Here is a 13,477-nt window from a genome sequence, read left to right as displayed (position 1 = left end):
GGTGGTGGAAGCGCAAGTCGACCGTGAAGTTGTTGCGTTTTAGGCGGGAAATGTTTGCCGGAGGGGTGATGCGGCGGAATAAAAAGTGAGCAATAAAGAAACGGATGGACGGAAGTGATTTTGAACGAGGGGGATCGCTGGAGTGGGTGTTGGAATTAAACGCATTTGAGATTGTCGATTGAAAGACAGTGTCCTTTTGTGAATTTATGGAGCATAAATGCAAAAAGAAACGTTCTTCAAATGCTGCCATGGGTGACCGTTACCTTTCTCATACTTAAATATATTTTATTCAAAAAATTTAATATTAACTTTGTAGTGCTTCTTGCAAACACCTGAATAAAACGAAATCAACATTAAAGCTTAATATAGCGGCCCTATCAATACAAAAAAGTTGCGATTATCAATTAGTACTATAAAAAAAATCAGACTGTATGGTTTGTGTATGGTTATTTAACTTAAAATAAATTTGGTTCAAAATGCACGAATTAATTGAGAACAGCAAAGATCTAACGAAAAGTTAAGTGAAGACGTAATTCTTCTCCTCCAACATAACCAGCTCAACGCCGAATTATGTCACATGTCACTGCCACACCTGTCAATTAGTAAGAAATATTCTTCTTCCCCATTCATCGAACAGTCGCCAATTAGCGGAACCAACTCATCTCGTCACTGATTTGGACCAACTGCCGCGCAAAAATAGCCTTTTTCCCCCTAGAGATGTCCCAGCCCAGACCACAACCGCCACAACCTCATTAGTAGCACCTTAATTGCTCGACTAATCCAATAATTAATCTAATAATTTGTCGCAATTAGTCGCCCGAGCAGAGCAGGGCGAAAAATCGATTCCCGGCAGATTCCGGGAAAAAGTGGCGTGGGCGGGGATCAAACAAAATGGCGCCACGTTCAACTTTGGCTCCTTCAAGGAGATTAAAGATGAATGGCGAGAGCAGGTCGACCGCCCGCCGTGCGGGTGCTTATTTTCCCTTTCAGACAGCAATCAAAACATTTATTATGAATGTCGGCTGACTGAACTTTTCCCCCAACCTTGTTCGAAAAAAAAAAAAAAAAAAAACTTGTCGCTTTTATATTGGATTTAAGGGGAAGCCTCCCCGGAGGAATGGCAAGATCTTTGTAACCCTAACGAAGCCAGATTGGCTGCTGGATGGCGCGGCTTGGGATCGGAGAAAATGCTTTCCCGGTACGACTTGCCGCTCGCTCTGGTGGTGACAGTTTCGTTAAAAAGAAAATTGGCTCTACCGACGATGTCGTCGGGATGCTGGAGAGGTTGAGGTTTCTTGGAAGGAAAGTTGGGTAAAATTTGTTGGGAGATTATTTGCATTCCTTGATTTTGGGAGCCCTGAGTACACCCAAAGGAAGGACGTCTGACAACCGATGTCACAAACCATTATGTTTACAAATGTTTACGTTTTCTTCTGGTTTTTGCTTCTATGTTCAGGCGGGGCCAGACAATGACCGGTTAGTTTGGAATTCAGCCACCAGGTTCTCTGTTGTTCTGAAATCGATTATTGGATTCAGCGTTCACCAAGACCCGGGACTTAGATAATGTGTATCAGCATAATCCGAGTTTTATACAAAATATACTTTCTCATAATTTCGCTACCGGCCACAGGTTTTGGATTGGAAACACACATTTTTCCGTGTAAAAAAGGATCTCCAGCTACCGGTTCGGTCACTTTCAAGACCCCGAGTGTCTCAAGGATAGCTCTGTCCGGATCTGCGGCACACAAAACAGTATCACATTACATGTTCGTATGAGATTCCTTCAAAAAAGCAGAGAAACCGCCGCCGCCTCGCCGGTGTGTGTATCTCACACATTCAATTCGGCACCGTCTTTAATCTTTACACACTGCCGGGGCAACGGCATGAATGGCTCGAAAGCATGAATGGAAAGGGGTTTTAATTGAATTACACAATTCAAATTAGCGCATGATCCTCTCGGCGCAACAATAATAATAATAGCGCAGAAAGTGGATGAATGAAAACTGGCTCTCCGATTCAACTGTTGACGATTTGATTTGAAGTAATTGCATAATTGGCGGTTTCTTTTGAGGCACGAAACTTGTGCGAGTTCTTCCCCGAAAAAAAATCTCCAAGAAATAAAAGAAATCTGTTTTCCTTTGAGGGTACGATAAACAACATCAAAACTATTTATTTCCAGCAAATTTCGATTACCGTCAATAAACGAAGTCGGGCTTCACCGCGCCCACATTAATATTCATCAATTTGCTTTCGAAACCGAAAAGAAAAGACCAAAACTATCATCATATGTGAACGACTTGGAATAAACCCCGACATAAAACAACCGTTTTACGGCGTACCTGAACGAACCCCGTCGTCGTCGCACCATGTTCCGATAATAATCTTAATTCATAAATTGGCCCATTTTTTGCGTTTTTCCCTCAGGTTTTCCCGAAAAAATATAAAATAACAAGCCCTATACGGTCGGCCACATATGATCACGGCACGCACGTGGTTCGTGCGTGGGGCCATCTCCTTTCGACAAGGACTCCAATTTGAATAAATCGCTCAAATTTATACGCGTTTTATTGTGTTATGAAAGGAAAACGGCGACTTGCGCCCCAACCCGCCGGGAAACGCATATCGGGAATTTATACTCGCATTAAATATGGAAATTCATAAAGATAATGTGCGTGGAAGGACGGTTAACTTTTGTGTTGTTTGGTAGCCACGATTTGCCTTTCTTTCTAATCTAAAAATGTTGCCACCATAATGAGCAAGTTGCTTTTTCAGTGTTATGGTCAGGGTTACCAGGTCAAAATTTGAAAAATCTGGCAAAGTATCTATTAAAAATCTGGAAAAATCTGGCAGACGAAAATCTAACAAATTTGAATGGGTAAGGGGAGGGAAGATATAATTTAATTCAAAAGTTTGTAGAGATCAGATGATTCAGAACAGTTTTTATGGCCACAAAAAAGTTGAACTTGAGCAACTCTCTACAAAATCTGCCGATTTCGACCATTTTTATTTTTTATATTTTTTTATTTGACTCAAACTTTGTGGGGGCCTTCCCTATAACCAAATAAGCTTTTTTGCGTCATTGGTTCACCCATACAAGTCTCCATACAATTTTGGCTGCTGTCCATACAAAAATGGTATGTAAATATTCAAACAGCTGTAACTTTTGAGTGAATTTTCTGATCAATTTGGTGTCTTCGGAGAAGTTGTAGGTATTGTTGAGGACATTTCGACGTCGTCGTGCTATCTTGTCGCACCCGCCATTTTGACGTTCCGAGAAAAACGCGTTTTAATGTTTGACCTTGAATATTCAAAAACAAGAGCACGAAATGTAATCAATAACAAACACGTTTTGTTTGGCTCACCATTCTGTGCATTGTCCCAAAGTTTGGTTGAAGTTGGTTGCTGGAGTCCCGAGTTATAATTACAAATGTTTACGGTAGTCTAGGTTGTACGTGCGACAAACGCATCCTGACTTTCCTGGCCTGAAATCCCTTTGGCCTTTTGTCGCACTTACATCAATTTTCATGGAGTGACAAGATAGCACGACAAGATTGAAACTACTTTCATATGTAAAGTGACAAAAATGCACGGAGTTTTTTCGGTTTTTGTTGAATATCTCAGGATTGAAATCGAACTTTGGGGATCTGTGAAGGTCAAAAGGTGAGGCATTGTGAGCTGCACAAAATGGCGTTCTTAACTCAATTTGGCCCAAAATGCACGTACGACAAGTTAGCACGATGGCGACGATTTGAGAAAAAATAGGTACACGAAAAAAAATTGCAAATTTTTTTATCAACGTTTTTTTCACTAAATCTCAATTTCCCAAAAAACGTATTTTTTGATTTTCGAGATTTTTTGATATGTTTTAGGGGACAAAAATTCGCAACTTTTGAGCCATAGAGAAACATGGTCAAAAAATCTGCCGCCTAGTTATGAATTTTTGAAAAAACAGTGATTTTTGGAAAAAAAAATCCGAGTTTTATGCAAAAACAAGTTTGACATTATTTTTTAATGCAAAATTGAATTAGCAATCGAAAAGTACTTTACAGATTTTTTGATAAAGGGCTCCGTTTTCAAGATATAGCCACCGAAAGTTTGATTTTAGCGAAATATTAGCAGTTTTTCAATTTTTAAAAATAGTGACCATAAGTAACCATTTCTAAAAATATTTTTATTGAGAAGTTCAGAAAATTTGCTATGAAATTGTCTAAGGTACATTGAAGATTGGACCTCGGGTTGCTGAGATACAGCCGCTTCAAGAAAAAGAAACACAAAAATTGAAGTTTTTTAAATCTCACCAAAACAATCAAATTTTTTTTTAAATTTCGATGTCACAGCAACTAATGGTCCGATTTTCAATGTTAAAACATGAAACATTTGTGAAATTTTCCGATCTTTTCGAAAAACACATTTTAAAAGGGCCAAACATTGAATATTACGCCCATTTAAAATGCTAGTCTTGATTCAAAAAATTTCAAAATATTTTTTTCGAATTTTTCACGTGTTAAAATTGAAAATCGGACCATTATTTGCTGAGATATGGTCATTAGAACATGGTGGGTTGTTTTGGTGAGGTTAAGAAAACTTCAATTTTCGTGTTTCTTTTTCTTGAAGCGGCTCTATCTCAGCAACCCGAGGTCCAATCTTCAATGTCTCTTAGACAATTTTATAGAAAATTTTCTGAACTTCTAAAAAAAATATTTTTAGAAACGGTCACTCATGGTCACTATTTTTAAAAATTGAAAACTGCAAATATTTCGCTAAAATCAAAGTTTCGGTGGCTATATCTTGAAAACGGAGCCCTTTATCAAAAAATCTGTCAAGTACTTTTCGATTGGAAACTCAATTTGGCATTAAAAAATAACAAAAACATGAAACTTCTTTTTTTTCCAAAAATAACTATTTTTTCAAAAATTCATAACTCGGCGGCAGATTTTCAGACCATGTTTCTCTATGGCTCAAAAGTTGTGAATTTTTGTCCCCTAAAACATATCAAAAAATCTCGAAAATCAAAAAATATTTTGGGAAATTGAGTTTTAGCGAAAAAAAAAGTTGATTAAAAAATCTGCAATTTTTTTCCGTCTACCTATTGTTTTCTCAAAAGTTCTTAACAATACCTACAACTTTGCCGAAGTGTGTGTGTGTGCAACCAACCAAACGGGACCACGCGGTCGCTTCTTACAAATTGAGTTGTTTCCATGTATTTTTTAGATCTACATTCTATACATGCAAATAACTCGCATAGGCATTTGGAAGGTGTTAGCTCTGCCGAGCTTCGGTGACCCATTTCTACGCTGGCTAGCCGAGAGCGAAGTCCCTCAGCTTTTATCGACAAGCCCCGCCCTGAAGAACGTTTGCACCAATCGGGTTCAAACGTTATTTAGAACTTCCGAACCCCTGTCAAATGGACAAGGACCCAGCGCGTATATAGTTTGATAGTAACAGTATTCCTAATTCCAGACGTCGCTCACCAAGCCGTGATGGCCTAGTGGTTAGCATTTTTGCTTACCAATCCAAAGGACGGGGGATCGAACCCCGACTCGGGTGACTTTGATTTTTTCGTTCATGTTCAGAGTTTCAAGATTAATATTTCCTATACTTTCTCGTTGGGAGCAGATGGGAATCGAACCCAGGACCATTCGCTTAGAAAGCGAACACCGTAACCAGTCAGCCACGGCCGCTCCTATACCTACAACTTTGCCGAAGACACCAAATTGATCAGAAAATTCACTCAAAAGTTACAGCTGTTTGAATATTTACATACCATTTTTGTATGGACAACAGCCAAAATTGTATGGAGACTTGTATGGATCTACATACTTTTTTTAAAAAAATCTCATGAAATTACGTCTTATTTTAAGACATAATAAATCTGGGAAAGATCTCTAACCAATAATCAAATCAAAATCATGAAACAAAATTATCGAAAAAAAAGATATTCAAGTGAAGGGCTACAAAATTCGAACCGAACTCACAACACAAAATAATTAACCTCGGTGAGTGACCATCGCAGTGTGCGTGGAAGAATCGCCACAAGCACTGCGAACGCGGGAACTCGTTCTTCAGCAGCGCCCTCTTTGATTAGCTGACCATCGCGGGTGCGAGAAGCCATTTTCTTCCCAGCACCATCATCTTTGTTTCAGCTGAGGGGCTTCAGATCCCAAGAAGAAATTATGTTATTTGGATTTTTTGTTTATTTTTCATGATTTAAACATATTTCTACAAAATTTGACTCATCTTTAACATTTTCTATTCGCATTTCAAATTCGCAAAAAACGTGATGAAATCACATAACCACGTTTGAAAATTAACTCAATTAATTTTTAATCCAACTTTAATTTCCTAAACAATACACCGCGACCGGCGCAAGCAACCCCACAATTACCCTCACGTCACGTGAAAAAGTGCAACTTTCCTGCACCTTGCACCACCAATAAAACAGCAAAAAAAAAACATGTTGCATACATGCAGGAGGAGAAAGCGTGCTGAGAGCACGCGCAAAGATGGGAAATTTAAATACCAAAACATAATTACGAAAATTGAAAAATGCAATATAAATACATTATTTTCCACTTTCGTCCTCCTCCTCCTCCTCCTCCTCCTCCTCGCTCTCCTGCCCCTGTGCCTTGTTCCAGATAAACAACATTGCACTAACAAGCGCCATGCATCAGCCAACCTGAAATGCACTTGTCTGGGTTGGGTTGGGTGGCGGAAAAAGGGTGTTTGCAGTTGCACGGAAAGTTTTCACGGGCACTGAGAAAATAATTAATGGATATTTTTTTCACATTGAATTAAAATTAATAACGAGTTAAATTTTGAAAAAAGTTGGTTTAAAATTATTGAAAAACTTGTTTTAACAGTGCCACTCAAAACTTTCAAGTGCAGTTCCAGAGTCAGAAAATTGCACTTGACGATGATGGCTGAAAAACCGAAGCACGTCTCTTCCTGATGGTTCTTCGTGGTCGCGACACGACCCGCGCGAGATTGTTATTTACTGGCACCTTTTTCCACATTTGACACAGTTTTATGGAAGTTTTGCACTGTGGCCTGGTTGTTTGTCACTTGTTATTGGCTTTGTGAGTGCGGGTTGAAGGTGTTTGGGCGCAGGGGTGGTTATAATTATAATTTATAATTTAATTCGTGAAAATGACACAATAATTAAATATTTCATAAACAATAATCACGACTGACAGCGGCTCACCTCACGCTACTAATTCGTTGGTGCAGTGAAGCCTTTTCATTGGTGGTTTTAACAACAAGGGGCTCATGCATGCTTGTTTTCAAACATAATATTTTGGATTATTCTCTTTTTCGACTCCCAAATCTGTATTTATGATTATTTGTATCTAGAAGACGCTTGTCAGAGTATTTTTTATGTTTGGGTTTTTTTAAATCTAAAGCTGTTCATCGTGAAAATAAAAAAAAAAACTTGGCACGAAACATTAGTCAGCTTAAACATTATTAAAATTGTATGCAAAATTAAGTAATATTCTTCAACAAAAAAAAAACTTTTGATAGTGAAAATCAATGTATCACCCATCCATTACGAGTTAAATGTTAGAATAATCGTAACAATTTGTTTAACTTCAAGGAGGTTTCAATATCTTACATCTGTATTTGAATTAAATATCAACAGAGCAAAATAAGTTAAGGGCTTTTAGATACAGTTAAAATAAAAATTAACACAAGAATCAGACTCAAACTTCGATCGAAAGATTTTTACACGATCTTTCAATTGATGAGATAAATATACGAGAATAATTTAGGATCAAAATGTAATATTTCGAAAATCTATATCTTGAGAAGCAAATTTCTGATCATATGGAGTCTCTAGCAAAGTTGGAATTTATAGGACATTTTAAATAAAATTGGTACACGGACAAATAAACACGAACAAGTTATTGAGCTTTCTAGTACTGAAAGTAAAATTTCCAGAACTATGTATTATTGAACTTTAATTTGTTAAATATTTATTAGGGCAATAAAAAAATAACTTTTTTAAAAAAAGAACACGAAAAAAATTTATTTTTAAATTAACTTATTATTACTTAAATTAAAGTTTCTTTTATACGTATTTTAGAATATCAGATTATTTCAATTCATTAAAACATCTTTTAAACTAGAAAATTTAACGAAAAAATAGGCCTTTTCGATATAATCAAACATGTTATCTACCAAATTGAAAAACAAAACAACTTTCTAGTTTGCAAAATACAATTTAGAATCGAAAATCACTTCAGATTTTTTATAGAGAATATGGAGAATTATTTTAAAATTTCCAAAAAAGTGTTCAATTTCCGGCAATTCAAAAAAACACAAAGGAAAAAATATGTACAAAGAGCTGAAAAAAATTCTGCATTTTTGTTTTGGCTTTGATGATCAGAATGTTGATTTTTTTTTTAAATTTATATTTATGAAATATATGTTTTTCTCGGTGTCACCCAATAAGGCCTGTCTTTTTTTTCATCTAGTGATATTTTTTTATCACAAATGACCTTAAAATTTTAATTAAAAGTCTCTTATTTTAAAAGGGCTACAGAAAAGTAAAACTAAATTTAAAAAATAACCTTATTTGTAAGTAACAGAACGGAAAATTTTACAAAAGATTCATTTTAAACATTGGAAATCAAATCAACAGTTTTCCAAGATATAAATCAACTTCTCTACACAGTAAAAAAAATGATTCTATTCCTTCTAGGAAGTGGTACATTTTTAATGTAAAAAAAATGTGTAAATTTATCTCTTAAAATGTGAGTTTTTACCACTTTTCTAATGTTTTGTCCTTTTTCAGTCGTATTTGAGGGTAAATTAAATCATTAAAGAGGTAATACTTAACCTTCAACATTACACCCTCCAAATTTACACGTTTTTGTGCAAAAAAAAAAACAATTAAAAATTGTTAAATTAAAAAATTTTTAGAGGTAAAAAAAATTTTGGTACACATTTTTTGTGTCATAAATGACGAACTCATTACAAAATGTAATTTGACCATGTTTTTTTTCAGTGTGGTTGTAAAAGAAATCATTTAGAGAGAACCAGTTTGTCTATCAAATCACATGTATTTCATGCTATTAAAAAAAGTGAAAATTTGTAAAATTGAAAATTTCATGGATTAATATCTCATCATATTTGTGTAATTTTTCTTTAAAATAATGTGTCAAAAGGAAAAATATAATGTTGACACTAGAGGTGGGCAAACCCGCTCTGTTTTAGGAGCCACTCATTTTCGATCGCTCATTAAAAAGAGCCGCTCTTTTGACCGGCTCTTTCGCTCTTTTTCAATATTTGGATGAAAAAGTTTTTTTAAAGAATCGTGTGATTTCATAAGTTATTTCACATTGGACTTTTACAAATTATTTGACTAACTAAAACTGACTAAAAATTAAAACGAGAAGATGCCCTTGAAAACCATAGGTCTTGGCGGTCTCTATGTCAAGATTTCTACTCGAACCTAAACATTCGAGTAATTGAATGGTATCCAAACTTAAATCGAGGTTGTCGGAAAAATTGCTATAAGTTTTAAAATTGTGCTTATTTCTGCAAGCATTGAGCTAATGTCGATAATTTATTTGAAGAAAACATTCTGTGAACTTTTTTCTATGTTCTGATTTAATCGATAAAGTCTATAAACGATTTATATCAAACAGATTAATTTTTATACAAAATCTCTTAACTATTCAGTAGACTCGAAATCATTGAAAAGGGGGTCGCAGTGTGCCCAGAGAAGTTGGGCCATCAGTCGTGTGGTGTTCGTTGGATCGATTGAAGTGTGAATCGACGCGCGCGAGCCCGCAGGAAAGTGGTAGAAAGTTCTCGAAATCATTGAAAAGGGGGTCGCAGTGTGCCTAGAGAAGTTGGGCCATCAGTCGTGTGGTGTTCGTTGGATCGATCGGAGAGTGAATCGACGCGCGCGAGCCCGCGGGAAAGTGGTAGAAAGTTCTCGAAATCATTGAAAAGGGGGTCGCAGTGTGCCCAGAGAAGTTGGGCCATCAGTCGTGTGGTGTTCGTTGGATCGATTGAAGTGTGAATCGACGCGCGCGAGCCCGCGGGAAAGTGGTAGAAAGTTCTCGAAATCATTGAAAAGGGGGTCGCAGTGTGCCCAGAGAAGTTGGGCCATCAGTCGTGTGGTGTTCGTTGGATCGATTGAAGTGTGAATCGACGCGCGCGAGCCCGCAGGAAAGTGGTAGAAAGTTCTCGAAATCATTGAAAAGGGGGTCGCAGTGTGCCTAGAGAAGTTGGGCCATCAGTCGTGTGGTGTTCGTTGGATCGATCGGAGAGTGAATCGACGCGCGCGAGCCCGCGGGAAAGTGGTAGAAAGTTCTCGAAATCATTGAAAAGGGGGTCGCAGTGTGCCCAGAGAAGTTGGGCCATCAGTCGTGTGGTGTTCGTTGGATCGATTGAAGTGTGAATCGACGCGCGCGAGCCCGCAGGAAAGTGGTAGAAAGTTCTCGAAATCATTGAAAAGGGGGTCGCAGTGTGCCTAGAGAAGTTGGGCCATCAGTCGTGTGGTGTTCGTTGGATCGATCGGAGAGTGAATCGACGCGCGCGAGCCCGCGGGAAAGTGGTAGAAAGTTCTCGAAATCATTGAAAAGGGGGTCGCAGTGTGCCCAGAGAAGTTGGGCCATCAGTCGTGTGGTGTTCGTTGGATCGATTGAAGTGTGAATCGACGCGCGCGAGCCCGCAGGAAAGTGGTAGAAAGTTCTCGAAATCATTGAAAAGGGGTCGCAGTGTGCCTAGAGAAGTTGGGCCATCAGTCGTGTGGTGTTCGTTGGATCGATCGGAGAGTGAATTGACGCGCGCGAGCCCGCGGGAAAGTGGTAGAAAGTTCTCGAAATCATTGAAAAGGGGGTCGCAGTGTGCCCAGAGAAGTTGGGCCATCAGTCGTGTGGTGTTCGTTGGATCGATTGAAGTGTGAATCGACGCGCGCGAGCCCGCAGGAAAGTGGTAGAAAGTTCTCGAAATCGTTGAAAAGGGGGTCGCAGTGTGCCTAGAGAAGTTGGGCCATCAGTCGTGTGGTGTTCGTTGGATCGATCGGAGCAAGGGGAAAACCACTCTCATCAAAGAGCCCTGGGCACCATCGGGCACGTTCTCGGGCACTTTCGGGCACCTTTGGGCACCTTCGGGCTCATATGGGCAAGTGTTCGGGCACATTTCTTTCAATGTGAAAATCCAAATCAAAATATCAAAGTTTTCAGGATTCTGTCCAAAACATTTTAAGTTTTTAGAAGTACTTTTCCTGGGTGCAAGCGCATTTGTTCATTTAAATGAGTTGTGTTCTAAACCATTGTATTTTTTCGTAAAATCATTATGTTAACATTGTTTAGATCATGTGTGTGTAATGAAAACATGGAAAATATTTATTCTTCAGCTGAGGAAAATCTTACAACAAATCTTCAAGATGAATTACTAATCTAGGCATTCTTATTCAAGATCAATTATGGAAACAAATTTTATGTATGTTCAAAGGAAAGTAATTTTAAACTATGACTTTATAATTATTTAACCCGCATATCTTTTCTAGATGCAGGAAAACAGCTCGGTCCTGAGGATCAATTGAAGCTAAATTTCCATATTTCTGAACTCGGCTTTGGAAGAGCTTCATTTTGAAATATGACTTTTTATTTGTACTTGAATAAAATTAATGGCAAATTTCTGATGTAGTTTTTTGTGGGAAAAATTAAAAAGAGTACGAACGAGGTTAGAGGTCTAGAAATTGTTTATGTCTCGTTACACCCTGTTGCGTTGCGAAAGCCTGTTAATTGGAACGGATTTCCGTTTCGGATTAGTGAAAATTAGAGAATTCATCATTAAACCATTATTAAAACAAGTTTTCTTTTATTTTCCATAAAATTTTATTGAATTGATAAATATCGATAGGTGATCATTTCGTCGAAATACCCAATAAACAGGGCGTATTTTTGGCCACATGGAACAACTCTTGAACCAGCCAGGGTCATCGCCGAGTTATTTGTTAACAGGATGAGCTGGGTGCTTGGCTGATCGGGACCTAAGAGGAACCTAGGGCGGGACCGGAATTACTTCCTTCGGGGGATTGATTTCCTAGCTTCGAATATAATTACAAACTTTTCCAGTAAGTTTATTCCACGGTTTATTCCAAGTGTGTTTGGTTTTACGAGATTTATTCTATCTTTTTTCCTGAAAGGGCAAAGTACCTTATTAAATAACATTCTATAGTTTATTTAATGCTTCTTACCAACAAAGAAATGAACAAATTCCGCAGCACTAGAACTATAACGTCCAGAATAAAAAACATGAAATTGATTTACTCGTTTACGCTGACAGGATTGTAAAACTATAAACAAATATTGTAACACGGTTGCTATGCACCGTCTTGTTTTTTTCTTGGCTTCAGGGCTCTATCGGGCACCTTCGGGCACATTTGGGCAACTTTAGGGCACAGCCTACTCGAGGGCAATGAGCAGAGTGGTTTTCCCCTTGGATCGGAGAGTGAATCGACGCGCGCGAGCCCGCGGGAAAGTGGTAGAAAGTTCACGAAATCGTTGAAAAGGGGGTCGCAGTGTGCCCAGAGAAGTTGGGCCATCAGTCGTGTGGTGTTCGTTGGATCGATCGAAGTGTGAATAGGCGCGCGCGAACCCGCGGGAAAGTGGTAGAAAGTTCTCGAAATCATTGAAAAGGGGGTCGCAGTGTGCCTAGAGAAGTTGGGCCATCAGTCGTGTGGTGTTCGTTGGATCGATCGGAGAGTGAATCGACGCGCGCGAGCCCGCAGGAAAGTGGTAGAAAGTTCTCGAAATCATTGAAAAGGGGGTCGCAGTGTGCCCAGAGAAGTTGGGCCATCAGTCGTGTGGTGTTCGTTGGATCGATCGAAGTGTGAATAGGCGCGCGCGAACCCGAGAGAAATAGATCGGGAAAGCATTGAAATAGAGATTCGCGTCGTTGAATTATATGTTATATTTTTATTTCGTTTTGAAAGCCCATCCCATAGCATCGTTGCTCGGATGGCACGCCGGCGGTAAGAAGTTAAACATAATACGCGATTGAGGAATTGATAAGTCCTTCTCAAAGCGTCGCAACTCGGTAGGCAGCGATAATGTTTCACTTTTTGGTTATATCATCTTACAAAAATGAATCCTGATCTATCCTAAATTGTACATCACCGAATAATACGTTAATTCAAAATTCATTTCGTTTTGAAAGTCCTTCCCAAAGCATCGTTGCTCGGATGGCACGCCGGCGGTAAGAAGTAAAACAATACGCGATTGATAAGTCCTTCTCATAGCGTCGTAGCTCGGAAGGCAACGATTGTTTAACTTTCTGGTCATATCATCTACCAAGATGAATCCTGACCTTCCCTTTCCTTCCCCTACTAACACAATTCCCCCACTTCCCGTGATGCTTGAAGGAGATGCTGTGGATTCAACGGTCTCATGCGGTGTCAACAGGTATAGAGCGGCAAACTCTGTGTCTGATGAGCCTGCAACTTCAACTATCGGACTAA

At 38.6% G+C, this 13,477-nt stretch overlaps 1 protein-coding gene and 1 long non-coding RNA gene across 4 annotated transcripts in view; both read right to left on the bottom strand.

The window, feature by feature from the left end:
* Positions 1-13,477, bottom strand: part of LOC6050221 (retinal homeobox protein Rx) — a 103,011-nt gene that overhangs the window by 33,671 nt on the left and 55,863 nt on the right. The gene's annotated exons all lie outside the window — the stretch shown is intronic.
* LOC119770436 lies at positions 11,839-12,453 on the bottom strand. Its single transcript, XR_005278823.1, has 2 exons — positions 12,215-12,453; positions 11,839-12,156 (listed from the first exon to the last, which is right to left on the bottom strand). It is a non-coding gene; the product is annotated as an uncharacterized LOC119770436 (long non-coding RNA).

The sequence above is a fragment of the Culex quinquefasciatus genome, chromosome 3, assembly GCF_015732765.1.
Source record: "Culex quinquefasciatus strain JHB chromosome 3, VPISU_Cqui_1.0_pri_paternal, whole genome shotgun sequence".
NCBI lineage: Eukaryota > Metazoa > Arthropoda > Insecta > Diptera > Culicidae > Culex > Culex quinquefasciatus.
The sequence above is the reverse complement of the archived record's forward strand: the minus strand, read 5'-3'. Positions and strand labels throughout refer to the sequence as shown.